The sequence below is a fragment of the Ictidomys tridecemlineatus genome, chromosome 5 (genome assembly GCF_052094955.1).
Source record: "Ictidomys tridecemlineatus isolate mIctTri1 chromosome 5, mIctTri1.hap1, whole genome shotgun sequence".
Taxonomy (NCBI): Eukaryota; Metazoa; Chordata; class Mammalia; order Rodentia; family Sciuridae; genus Ictidomys; species Ictidomys tridecemlineatus.
In genome coordinates, this window is record NC_135481.1 from 145,258,901 (window position 1) to 145,271,867 (window position 12,967).

Consider the following 12,967-nt stretch of genomic DNA (forward strand, 5'->3'; position numbering starts at 1 on the left):
AGCGAGAAGCACAGAGGTGGTGGGAAGGCTCCCCCTGGACGAGTTTTTCAAGTTGATCTGGTGGTTGTATTGTTGGTCTCTCAGGGTAGTAGGCAGGGGGCACACACTCTGGACTTTCACTTGTAGGGAGAAAGAAAATCAATCTTCGTGCCCCAAAGATGGAACTGCTGATGCAGAAAGTCACTGAGGCATTGGAGTCTTGTAAGGAAGCCTCTGAGGAAATGGCTTTAGGCTTCCAGCAAGATCTTGGACTGCATCAGAGCTCTCGGGAGACACGGGGGAGTTCAAATATAAATAGAAAGGGTGTTTATTGGCCTTGGCCCTGAGTTGGTGTGCTTTTTGATCAAGAAAGAGGAAACCCCAGCTGAAATTGTGGATGTATCTGTGGATTGAAAAAATAAATAAAACTGAAATGCTTCATTCTTTACTGGAGTACAGCGTGTATTCCACTCTGGAAAAAAAAAAAATTGTACTTAGATCACCATCAATCATTTTCTGTAAGGGCCGTTGTGACTCTTTCCATAAGTGTCCAAGGTTTCAGTGTTATTATTTGATATTAACGATTGCTCCTTGTGATGTAATGCCCTTCAACTTGAAGATCGCTACAGCATTGTGCAAGTTAAAATCATTTTTAAAAAATGTCCTAGATTACACACCCTAATATAGTCAGTGACTGAATTGCTGTTACTACTTGGGAAGACAATGCATGTATTGAAAAGAGCCATTTTAATGAAGTGATCATTTTAAGACCAAGAATAAAGGGCGCAAGAGCTTTTCATGGCAGCATTCAATGTAAACTGACACTGGACTTGTTGCTGAATTCTCCTGCCCTTTGAAAGCCTCACCATTGTTCCGAGAGCACCCATTTGTGACACAGAAAGATCAAGGATTGTAAGACTTAGATGAGGGTACCTGTTTGTGCTGAGATCTCCTCAAGTCTGATATTCAGACTTTCTGAGTTTAAATTTTTCGTTTCTGTAAAACCATTCCCAATTATTATGCAATTTCACTAGCCCCACCTTTCCATGTCATAGAATGCAACCTTATTTGTGCAGATCATAATGAAAGTGATGAGCTCTTTGATTTTTTTTTCACTATGCTTAGAATTTTCTAAAATTTCCCTTTTTAATGGTTTGCATTAAGAAGGGCAGGTAATTAAAAAAAAAATACCCTCCTGTTTTCAAGTGATTTTTCAATCATTACAAAGTGTTCCTACTGTCCTAACCAGGAAGATACAAATAAAATATTTTCTGATAGTGTAAGAAGAAAGTATTTTTTGGCTTTTTAAACAGAACCAACCAGTGAATTAATTGTGGCGGCTTTCGAAGCCTCTTTCTTTCTCACTGCAACAATGATCCTGGCGAAGGGTTGTAGGTGCTGGGTTTTGTTCACGGTAGGGAAATCTGAGTTCTTGGGGGCATGAAAGGAGAGAAGCAGGTAATATTTGATATTGGCAAGATATTATCTGGCTCAACCTCTCCTGTCTTCTTTATTTTTTATTTTTCCCTTCCTGTCTTCTAAACCTCATCTTCAGACAGGTCCCCAGCAGACCACAGGCAGGAAGCAGATCTCCAGGAAGCTGTACGGTGTAACCCGAGCTGCCCAGCCCTCAGATTCCCTAGGAATCTTCCTTGCTCCCCTAATATGGGTTCATAGGGTTTGAATACAAAGATTCTTACTCCGAATTCTTTGATTGAGATGCACCCTAACAGCTACACATCTGTTCTCATTCAATGGGAAAGGATGACCAGCTTCTATTTATTTGTTCCTATAAAATGCAGTCACTTGGCAGAAAGTGGCAGGTCAGTCGTGGGTTATTTTGGTAAAACAGTGGCAGAAACCCACAGTGTATCAAGCTGTCCTGATGCTGAAGGAAAGAAAAAAATAGGGCATGTGCCTCAGTACTCATTTATTGTCAGCACTAAGCTGTGCTTCTGACATTGGCTTTGAGGAGGAAATTATGACATTTAAAAGAATCTCCCAAGCTTTATAAAAAGCACGTGAATATCTATAAATATTGATCCAAAATGAGTGCAATGAATAATTTATAGTGAAATATACTTTCTTTGTCTTTCAGTTGTTAAAGCAGCTTGGGGTTTTTTTCTTTCTTTAAAAAATTATGGTTAGTCAAGCACATTTTTTCTCTATCATTTTAGAACCATTTTTTTTATATTTAGAAAAAAAGTGTGTTATTTGCAAAGGATGTTTGAAGTTGGAGGGGGGAGAAAGCAACATAAATGCACACATTACCAAAATGGAAACATATTGTAAATGTTATAGTTTCAGGGAAAAAATATAATTTGAGATTTTTTTAAAGTTACATAATTTGTTGTCATTTTTTAAAAAAGTTTGGTGCATGTCCTCATTTTGCAGTATCACTCAGATATTTCTGTTTACTTGAATAAAAACAGAGATTTCATTTGTTGGAACTAATGATTCCAACAGAAAATATATTCTTGTGTAATGAGAGTAAAACAAACAGGTGCACTCAGCATCATTCACAGTACGCCTGAGAAAGGGGAAGCCTGCTTATGTACTAAATATTCTCAAACCTCCACAGGAGTTGAGCTTTAATTGATCATGGTTCTGGGTCATTTTTGGAATGTCTATCAATATTTTCACAGGGGGTCAAAGTGTTTTATATTTCATTCCCTCCATCCCCCCCGAACACAGATTTGGAGATATTAAGGCCTCAGTTTTCTTGGATAATATATTGCTTAATTTCATTAGGCTTTTAATATGGCTCTAAATCTACTTAAGATACAAGGATTTTCTTTTCTATTCTTTTTTGTTTGTGTTTCTTCCCTGTTGAGCATATCATTTTAGTTAGATTCATTGAGTTTTGTTGTTATTTCAACATTTTGTTTGTTTCTCATTTTGACTTATGTGATGGAATGAAGTCAAGTAAGAAGGAAGTCGTTCCTGAGTCTGGAAGTTGTTTTTTGGAAAACTTTGACCTTTGTGTGTTTTCACACCACATCTCAGAATTTTCAGTTCATTTAGTTCTTGGGCTCATCAGAGGTGTTACATATACCAGCAACTTGTGAAATGTTGGTTAGAGGCACATTGAGTTCACATGTCTCCAGAAATCTAGAAATTGGGCATTATTATTTTCCTGAAATTTCCTTGTAACCTTAAAGTGAGTCTTATTTTCTAAAAAGAAATCATTAATTATTTTCATTAAATTTGATGGACTATGTCTTTTTTTTCTGAAATAACCAAATAGAAATTCTATTTAGACACCTCAAAATGTATGCAGGTATTAAGTCCTGGCTTTGTTACAGAGAGACAACGCATGTGGAGAAAGCAAGGACTTCCAATCAGCAGGATTTGGTTCAAGTTCTACACTGAATGGCTATGAACCTAGGCACGTAACTTAAACTTCTTATTACTGTTTCTTCATTTGTAAAAGAATTCCAGCAACCATGACCATGAAGATAATGATGATGATGTCTGACTCATAAAGTTCTTTTGAAGACTAAGAACATACTTGACAACCTGTTACCAAAAAACTGCTAAATTAATGTTTTTATCTTCTCTCACTGACCTGTAACAGTGATCTCCTAAACATTCTCTAATATTTACCCCTAAAATAGATATATTGGGAAGCAATGCAGTCAGCTTTCCACATCTGCAGGCCCAACCAACCAGATGAAAAACATTTTTTTAAACTCTTGCATCTGGACTGAACATGTATGTACTTGTACCTTGTCATTATTACCTAGAAATACAGTCTAACAACTATTTAAGTTGCATTTACATTGTACTAGGCATTATAAAGAAATTAGAGATGATTTAAAGCATTGGGAATATATGCATAAGCTATATACAATACTATTTCATTTTATATAAGGGACTTGAGCATTCACTGACTTTGGCAGGAATCCTAGACTCACTCCTCTGCGAGTTGCTAAGAGAGGACTGTATCTCTCTGAGGCAGACGCCTTACTGACCAACTCCTAGTTTCTCAAGGACAGGTGTAAGATCTTTCATCACTCAAAGTGCTCCCAACATGGCCCAGTTTCCTGTCCTGCTTGGCCTCACTTATGCTCAGTGCTTTGCATTCCTGGCCAATCAAAATGCTGTTCCTTTGGAACTCCACATTAATTTTATTGTTTCAGATCCTTTGTGAATTCCTGTAACCAGATTTATTTTTTTCCTTTCTCTCTGTTCCAAGACCATTTTGCACCCAAAACATTCTGGCTTGGGTTAGAACCTGTCTCTCCTGTGCAGTATATAATGAATTCCTTAATTCAGGGGCGGAATCCTTGCCCTCTTTGTATAGCGCCACCTAGTGCCGACCACAAAATGCTATCACTTTCACACAATGACATATTCAAATAGACCTTTAGATAAAATGACCTTATAATTTATCATCCAAATGGGAATATGTTCCAAGAATAATGCTAAACTTGATGAATACTGGGACCACAGGCAAACCAGGTGATCCATAATTTAGGGGTTGGAATTAAAAAAAATTACACTGAAAAAAAAATCAGTGTTGCTACTCAGTATTCTAACCTGATTCAAAAACCAATGGATTTGTTATAGCACAAAACAGCCTACAAGATACGGGTTGGCTGTGAGAGAGTGACTTGTCTTAGTTTTGGCTCTGCTTCTCGTGAGGATGCTTCTTTCAGGAACAGGAAATGATTTCAGATCTGCAGACAGTGTAATTTTCCTTATTTATCTCAGACCCACAGCCATGCTTAGGGAGACATGGAAGAAAATCTGCTTCCCACTGGTAAACTGGACTAAACTCTATATTTAGGGAATAGAGTAGCTGATTTCATAATTTTCCAAGTTGAGTCAGGGTCAAAAGAATATTCACAGCTGATTTAAATCTAAGTTGGATATCTATAGTTAAGAGGTAGACTGAAAAGCTTCTGGTGACATTTTTTCATAAATTATTTGATTTTAGAAATTATCATAACTTACCCACAAGATACTAACTGGAGCTCATTGGTCTCAGAATGTTTTGAAAGCAATCACTGGATGGAATTTCAATATTCTTTATAACAATGTTCATGGCAATATGGTCAGTTGTTTTTATGTTATTTAAGTCTTGGTAATAAATTTGAAGTTGGCTACTTAATGGTGTGATTGGCATGTTAAGCCAATTTATGTTTGAGAAGCAAGCACCAGACACTCTTAAAATGTATAGACTTCCTTACGTTAATCTTGTTCTTACTAAAGAAGAAATTTTCTAATGTCATATGCTAATCCCATTATCTTTAGTGGATTGATTGTTTCTAATTGTTGTGGATGGGGGCAAAACTTACAAGAATTTCTGTTACTGGGATACACTTGTGCCAGAATGAACATGTGACAATTCAACAATGCTATTTGCACCATATTTATATAATGTCTATACCCCTGCGTAGATGTATTGTTTGCATGGAAAGTTTGAAGATTAAATAACATTAACATTTTTTCTTAGCTGTCTGCTCTAACAGAGGCAAGCTTACAGCACATAAATGCCACATCCCTCAGACAATTGTGTGAATAATTCTCCTTGGGTACGTTCCTTCTGGGTTTTGGCCTTGGCTCCCCGTGTTCATAGCATTAAGAGGGTTAAAGGTTCTGGCATGGTGAATTTATTGTTGACATCTCACAGTCTTTAAAGGCAGGATCACTAATGGGTGACCTTGGGGTTCGACCGTTCCAGACCCGAGAAGATCAAGTCTCACCCCCCTCCTGCAAGTGCAGTGACCCCTCTATTCTCACTCTCCCTGGCCTAACCTTTAACTCACTGATCTTTGACCAAAGTATTAAGCAAACACCTGCTTGGGTCTGTGGTCAAAGACTGTGGACTTGAAGATCTCCCATAATTTCACGTGAATAAGCTATGGTAATAACAATGAAATATAGAGCAGATCTGGGGACATGCTTACAGTAAGTAATTATATTATTACTGACCACATACAACATAGATTCTGTAACAACCCCTGTATAGCGTGAATCGATGCTAATCAAGTTGACCAGAGCATTAATGAATTGTCAGTGGATATACTAAGGCTTCTATTATTTGCATTAACACTGACAATGGTGCAGGAATATTTATTCCCTATTACTAAAAGAGACCAAGTCTAAAATTAAGTTTAGAATATCTTGTATTTACCATTGACACTAATGCAAAATGCATTAATGTTTAACAGAGGTACCAGGAATCATTTAAATGAGTAAATGAAAAAATATTTGATAAAGTCAGCTGAGATGAATTTTGTGTTTTGGTGGAAAGAGGGATAATTGGTATATAAAAAATGGCTCTGAATACTTAAAAAAAGAAAAAAAATCAGAGTGCTATGTGATGCTTTGAATTGTTCCCCTCATATTTGATAAAAAATGTTTCAACTTCCTATGATAAGACATCTTAAAACATGAAATCAACCAACAAAATTTCTGTAAGACACTAAGGGAGTCTTTCTCTATGAGGAATAACATGTTATTCTTTATTAGTAATTTACTAGTCTTTATAACATTTTACTACTGTAAAATGTTAAGGCTTATCTTGATGAATCAAAACAAATTTAGATGAACTAAGAAACATATTAAGTAAGTAATTCAGATTTAATTGATTATCTAAATATTTTAGAAATAGATTATACACTGCTGACATATGATTTTTACTCCCTACTTAGAAACCTTTAATTAACTCACAGTTCTGTTTTAGCCAGTGAAGAAGTACAGTGCACCCAGATGCTCAATGTTGAAGTGCAATCACGTGATGAACAGAAGAGACTTCAGACTTCAACACCCATCTGCAGCCTTTTGCATAACACCATAATATTCACTAATACTGTTGTAGGATAATATTCCTTAAGATACAATTTTTTTCTCTAAGTCAAATTTATGGTGCACTCATCAATATATATTGAGTTCTATTTTTTCCTATTTCTCCTTTAATTTGGGGGAGAGTGTACCACTTTTTGTTTCTGATTTTAATAGATCTCATAAAGCAGAGCCAAAATTTAAAGTCTGGGGAGTCTTCCCCCATCCTCACTATTCCTGGTCTTCATGATGTTTTTCATGGGGGTCCTCTTTGACATGTCACAGCCTTCCACTCTAATTTATACACGTTACTCTTTGGCTAGACTAGTGACACAGATGCTATTTGCATCCCTCTTTTACAAATGAGGAAACTAAAATGCCTGGTCACCCAGCTAGTAACTGGCACAGCTGAGATTTAAATTTAGGCAATCTGACACCAAAGTCTTTCTTTTGACCACTATGCCAACAGCCTCTCAACTCAAGTAATAGTACATCCATTTAGAAAGCCATGCAACCTAGTTTCTCCTTTGGCCACGCTGCCTTATTTGACATTGCCATAGATTCGCTTGGACATTTGTTAGCTTCCTATATAATTTCTTGAAATCAACATCAGAGCTTCACTTTTCTTTACTTACCCTAGTGCCTGGCACTCATCGGGCATCTTAAATACATGTGAATAAATAAAAATAAAATAAATGCATGTGCAAAGTGTACAAATAAATTATTCTTATATAATGTAAATCATTTATGGCAAGTATCTGTTGATCCCATTTTGGTGTTGGGTCTAAAGAAGAAATTTAGTTAATAATATATCTTTTCCCTAAAGGAACATCATGGTCTCCTTACCAATAGTCATGGAAATGCAAAATCCGCATGGTCTTGATTAATTTGGACAGATCTTTTGGGCATGTATATGGTTCTTCTTTTGGTAAGGATACTGTCTAACCGAAACTGGATAAAGATGCATCTCTTTTTGCAGCTGAATTATAGAGTCCAAAAATGAAATAATCTGAAAGATGGGTGTTCTCATGCATAAATCATAAATTCCAAATAATCTAACGTGCTTTATTAAAAAGGAATGCATATGAATATGTTTAGATGGCATGGTTAAAAGTGGTTTTCTGGGGCTGGGGTGGTGGCTCAGTGGTAGAGCACTTGCCTAGCATGTGTGAGGCACTGGGTTTGATACTCAGCACCACATATAAATAAATAAAATAAAGGTCCATTGATAATTTAAAAAAAATTAAAAAGTGGTTTCTGATAAATTTTGAGAAAACTCTGGGAAAACTGTTTCAACTTGCTTATTTCATTTTATAAGGTCTACCTACAGATCCTGAGTGGCAGATATAATGAAAAAAAATCTTGAAATTGATATGGAAGTTACTGCAGGCTCAAGCAAAGGAGAAAAGTGGGGGAGAAAATGTGATATCCCTGCATTGTTTTGTTTTTTGTTGTTGTTGTTGTTGAAGATTTTAGTTAAACCATTGTGCCTGTCTCATCATAGTGACTCATAAACCAATGGCTAAGAAAATTAGGAGCCTGAAGAACACTAAAAGTTTATGCAGAATCCAAAAAGCTAAAAGCTCATGTGCTTTAAGTCTACTCTATTTGCCTCCATGAGAAAAAAATTCATAAGCAAATTTCTGTACCAGGGTTACATAATGATTCCTCTTGTTTATTGATGAAATAAGTCAAATTGCTTAAAAATATGTTGTGAATTCAGTGAAGTTGCTGCTAATAATAGAGTGAGAGCCTGAAATATCTTCAGCTAGAACTCATCTTGCTTAGACGCCATTGTGATTTTTTTCCCCCCAAGGAAAAGAATTTTAGGTATAAGGTTAAGTATGGGGGAAAGAATATAGGGAGTCATTGCTTATTACAAGTGGCTTTAGAAGCACAAAGGGTTCAGGATTTTCAAATTAGAAATTATTAAAAGAAACCCCAAATTGAAAGCTTTCTTAATGGCTACTTATTTACATACATATGTAGACAAGTATATGAAAATCTTTTGAAGGATGGTAGCATCGAGTTTAAAAAGGGAAATTCAAAGGTATATGAATGATGTGAAAAGAGCATTACTGAATGAAAAATGTGCATCAGTCAAAAGCATCAATAAATATATCTTTTTCATATGCAAATCAAAATTTCTAAAGTAAAGGAGGCATTGTTTTATAAATAGTGAGATAATATTCTTGAAAAAGGTTACCAGTGATTACATAAGTTATCTCCTTCATAAAGAAATTTAGAGCTCACAGTTGCTCTTTTCATTAAAATGGGCTTCACATTCAGAGTCATGCTGAAAGCCCAACTCTGAATTTTAATTAGAGATAATAAATAATTATATCACTTAGGAAACTGAAATGATGAAAGACCACTGGTACCATACTACTGTATTTAAAGAGTGGAGAATGATATACAAATTTCATTAAAGGCAATAAGCGATAGGTAGGAAATTGGCAATAAATATGGATAGATTCTAAAGCTAACGAGATCAAAAAGGACACATGTATTGGACCAGAAAAAGATCTTAGGTCTGTAAGATCTCATTTTCTTCTTTTGAGGCAATTATTACATTCTCTACCATTCAAATAAGGTAACTGCTATTTAAACTTTTGATAGGGGGAGGGAAAAAAAGGGAAGGATGAGCTCTAATTTATATTTCTTCCAATGAAAAGGATAAAACTTATTTTTCCCCACTGTTTTCATTCCCTAACTCCCACCACCCCACCAAACCCTGCTTTTTTTTTTTTTTTTTTTTCATAAGGCGCATTGACATTTCAGGAGAAATTACTACCCCCAGAGTCAAGGGCAGAAAAAATGGAGAGACAAACTTCCCCAACCTACACAGCCCAGAGGGACCAGCTGATGCATAGAAAGCAGAGACTCAAGCCATTAGAGCCAGGATTGGGACTGACACTGACCTGTGCCGCCACCCGGCATTGTCCCGCCATCTGCACAAATGTGAACTTTGCCTCCCAAACTTGGCTTCTCAATTAACATGTCCAGCTGGGGGAAGAATTCCGTCATTTCCCTAATATCCTTATTGCTACTGGCCTGACATATTAATATTAAAAATATATGTGCACAGATCAAGGATTTTTCTTAAGCACTTCTGTTTTTATTGCAGATAATAGGCAGGAGGTGAAAGCCGACACAATATAATTTGAAAAGCATAACCCTGATTAGGCGCTGATTGGAATGCTGTTATACCTTACATTTAAAACCTTTTTATTATTAGAACTAGCTGTCAAAACCAGGCTCTGAATCTCCTATGAAATAGATGCAAGGGCATGCGATGCTTCGCTAGTTCTGTGCAAATAAATTTAGAGTTCAAAGTGCCACTTTCTTTGAATATGTCCTTAAGTATCAGACAACTGTCATGTACATTGCTGAGGTGTTTGCAAAGACTTGTCATCTGGCTTTAATTTGTTCTCTTTTAATGGATGCTCATCATCATTCTCAGTTATTGTTCATTTTAATGTGTTATACATTGACATGGTCAAGAAACAAAAAAACATGGTACCACTGTTTGATGATAAATGGACAATGTTTATGGAGCTGGGGAGGTGGAGAAGTTATTTTCTGTTATCTTAGGAAAACTCAAAGTGATCAGGAAGGAGGTTTCCCTGTCATCTCAAAGTTAGCAGAAGCTATCTGAAGTCCCTTGGGTCAAGATTTGGCTTCCAAGGACTCACTACCTGAGTTCTAAATCAATTATCTGCCTCACCTTGAAGCAGATTACTTAATTCCTTTGTCAGTTTTCTCTTCCTTATAAAGGAGTATCTTCTGACTCAGGGTGTCCTTGGGAGGATGAATTGAGACAATATGTAGAAAGAGATCAGCACAATATCTGGGAAGGAGTAACTGCTCAGTCACATTAGCTCTCATTTTGGTATTTAGTTGTGTCTCAACAATATCAACAAATGGCTTTCAAAGCCTCTGCTTAAAATGCATGTTATGACAAGGAACTCACTAACTTTTTAGTTAACTTTCTGAATGGTTTTATCTGTTACAAACCTCCATGTGGTATTCTTATGTGTCTTTGTGACTGTTTTACTTTGTTCTCTAGTATCAGAGAGAACCAAGTAAAGGTTGTTTCTGCCCCACCCTTCTGAAAGCACCCTTCTGAATGGTTACCCAACTGACTCATTTTTTTTAAAGGTTTTATTTGTTCTTTATACGTGACATATCATACATACATGGAGTATAATTACCCATTTTGTGGTTGTACATGATATGAATTTACACAGTTCGTGTATTCATACAGGAGCATAGGAAAATTATGTCTGATTCATTCTACTGTCTTTCTTTCCTTTCATTCCCCTTTGTCTAATCTGGTAAACCTCTACTCCCCTCTCATTGTGAGTTAGCATCTGCATATCAGATATAATATTTGTCCTTTAGTATTTTGGGATTGGTTTATTCCACTTAGAATGATAGCCTCCAGTTCCATCCATTTACCAGCAAATGCCATAATTTCATTCTTCTTTATGGATGAGTAATATTCCTTTGTGTGTATGTACTACATTTTTTTTATCCATTAATCTATTGAAGGACACCTAGGTTGGTTCCATAGTTGAGCTATTATGAATTGAGGTGCTATAAACATTGATGTAGCCGTGTCACTATTTTATAATGATTTTAAGTCCTTTGAGTATATGCCAAGGAGTGGGATAACTAGGTCAAATGGTGGTTTCATTCCAAGTTTTCTAAGGAATCTCTTTACTGTTTTCCAGAGTTTAAACTGCTCCTTTAAAACACTATTTTCAGTAGATGAATTTCTCAGAGTCCTCAATTCCTCTTATCACCCAGATGAAAATTCTACACCATTCAAATGACCCCAGTCCACCCTTGTTTCTCAGTGGCCCAGGAGTTTTCCACAAACTAAACCATTCATAGCAGAACAGCATGAATGATATGGTGGTGGTGATGGTCTGGGCTTTGCACCACTTAGAGCTAGGTTGAAATCTGGTCTGTACCACTTCCCATTTGTGTGATTTAGGCATAGTCTAACTTTCTGAGCTTCAGGCTTATCATGTGTAAAGTGGGCATGATGCTTCCATCCCTGCAAATTTGTCAGGAGAATGAGTGGCAGAATACTTGAGAAGAGCAGGAGATCATCTCATGAGAGCTATGACTCTTCGTCACATACCTGTCATCATTTAGGGCTAGGATCTCTTTTCTATCACTTGGGAACAATGACAGTTATCAACTTTGTGTCTCCATGAGAACAGGACACATATGGTGTAAATCAGCTAGGCTAGAAAGCAGATATTGACCTTCAAATGCAGCATAAGATGGAAAAATAAGACCAGGGAAAGCTCTAGTAGGATTTTTGTTCATAGCAAGATTGTGCACAAAATATTCTAGACCTGACCCATGTATCTGTGAGGGGCCCTTTGGGAGTGCTGAGTAAGGCCATACAAGGACAGCTTTGAAGAGAAAACAACAGCTAAGTAGGTCTTCCAGTTATATTGTTAGTCAGAGACCTACAAGTCTGGGTATGAGTGACTTAGACTGAGAGGAATCTTGGATAAGCAGGGTTTACTGGGCAGGTAGGTGTGAGGCCAAGAGAAGACACAGGCCTAGAGAAAATTTATAATGTTGGGAAAAGAGCTGAAGAAGCCATTTGTAGGGAACCCACAGAGGAGGTGAAGAGAAAGCTGCTAGGGCTGTGACCAGGATGCTGTGTGATGTGAACTTGTGGGCTTGCTTGGCCTTCTTTTTTTTCCTGTTGATTGACAGATCCTGTTGTTTCCATAGCAGGGGAAATATTTCTTTGGTCAAGATATTTGGAGTAGCTTATGGACTTCTACTTGTTTTTGTTTTTTTTTTTCTTCTGGTACTGGGGATTGCACTCCGGGTACTTTACCACTGAGCTACGTCCCCAATACTTTTTATTTTATTTTATTTTTTTATTTTGAGACAGGCTTTTGCTAAATTGCTGAGGCTGGTTTCAAACTTGTGATCTTCCTGTTTCAGCCTTCCAAGTAGCTGGGACTAGAGAGGTGCTCCAGCACAACTGGATAGACTTCTGTTTTAATATGCAGGAAAATTAGCTGTAATGATACTGTTTGGTTCAGAAAATAATCATAGACAATTGCTCTGTATAGCATATTTTTATCGACTTTGATTCAGTGGAGTCGTTAGTTATTATTATTGTGTAATTTTTCTTTTAATGGTGCTTATATGGTAT